At 42.2% G+C, this 886-nt stretch overlaps 1 protein-coding gene across 11 annotated transcripts in view; it reads right to left on the bottom strand.

Moving 5' to 3' along the window:
- LCORL (ligand dependent nuclear receptor corepressor like) overlaps positions 1-886 on the bottom strand; it is a 122,792-nt gene that overhangs the window by 4,592 nt on the left and 117,314 nt on the right. The window lies entirely within an intron of this gene.

Below are 886 nucleotides of genomic sequence, written 5' to 3'. Positions count from 1 at the left end.
CTGGAAAAAATGTAAAGCATTTCAGTTTTACTTCAATTTCAAAGAAACTATCAACCTTGTAAAAGAAAATTCAGTAGCTGTACTTTTGGGACCTCTAAACAGAGCGGATAAGTGCATTTGTTATCCTGAAAGTACAAGAGTTTTGTTTTTGGTTTTAGCTCCTGCCTCCGTACTGAACTGCACACGTTAGCTAGGTACCTGAGCGGTCCACTCATCCCACTGGACAAAACATCGTTACTGTCTATGTGGATTTCATCATATACATCAGAAAGGACATTTCACCTATTGAGCAAGGCAAGCTTTTAACTCATCCTTCACCTACCGTGATCAGAGCCACTTTGCGATAAGAAATTAACCTTTGTCGAATGCCTACTATGTTCTAGGCACACTCACATGCATTATCTCATTTAAATTTCATAACAAGTAGGCAAGGTTGGTATACTTATCCTCATAATAAATGATAAAAGTGAGTCTGGAGAGTTAAGTACAAACATGCCTGAGGTTATGCAGTCACTGGGCTGCAACTGGAATACAGCCCAGGCCTTGCCCCTTCCCTTAGGTCTACTAGCTCTGATGGGATCTTCAGAATCACAAAAACGTGCGAGTCCAAAGGGTAGCTAGTTCAATCCCAAGTCTTCAGACGTGAGTCCTTACGTCCTATTGACCTGCTTGCTATCCATCAGTTCATTTGATACTGAACTGATAATGATTAGTTCAGTTGGACTCCCTCATTCCTAAGCTTTCTCCAACCACAGGTCTATGATCTTCCCATCAGTGAAGAGAACAATGAACTGTGTACCAGTATTGAAGTGACTCATTGCACTTGGCAAACGGCAGCAGCATCCAGACTTCAGTAGCATTTTCCCGATCCCCCCTTGCACCCTCA

The sequence above is a fragment of the Rhinolophus sinicus genome, chromosome 1, assembly GCF_057876585.1.
Source record: "Rhinolophus sinicus isolate RSI-liver-muscle chromosome 1, RSI-T2T, whole genome shotgun sequence".
In the NCBI taxonomy this organism is placed as follows: Eukaryota; Metazoa; Chordata; class Mammalia; order Chiroptera; family Rhinolophidae; genus Rhinolophus; species Rhinolophus sinicus.
The sequence above is the reverse complement of the archived record's forward strand: the minus strand, read 5'-3'. Positions and strand labels throughout refer to the sequence as shown.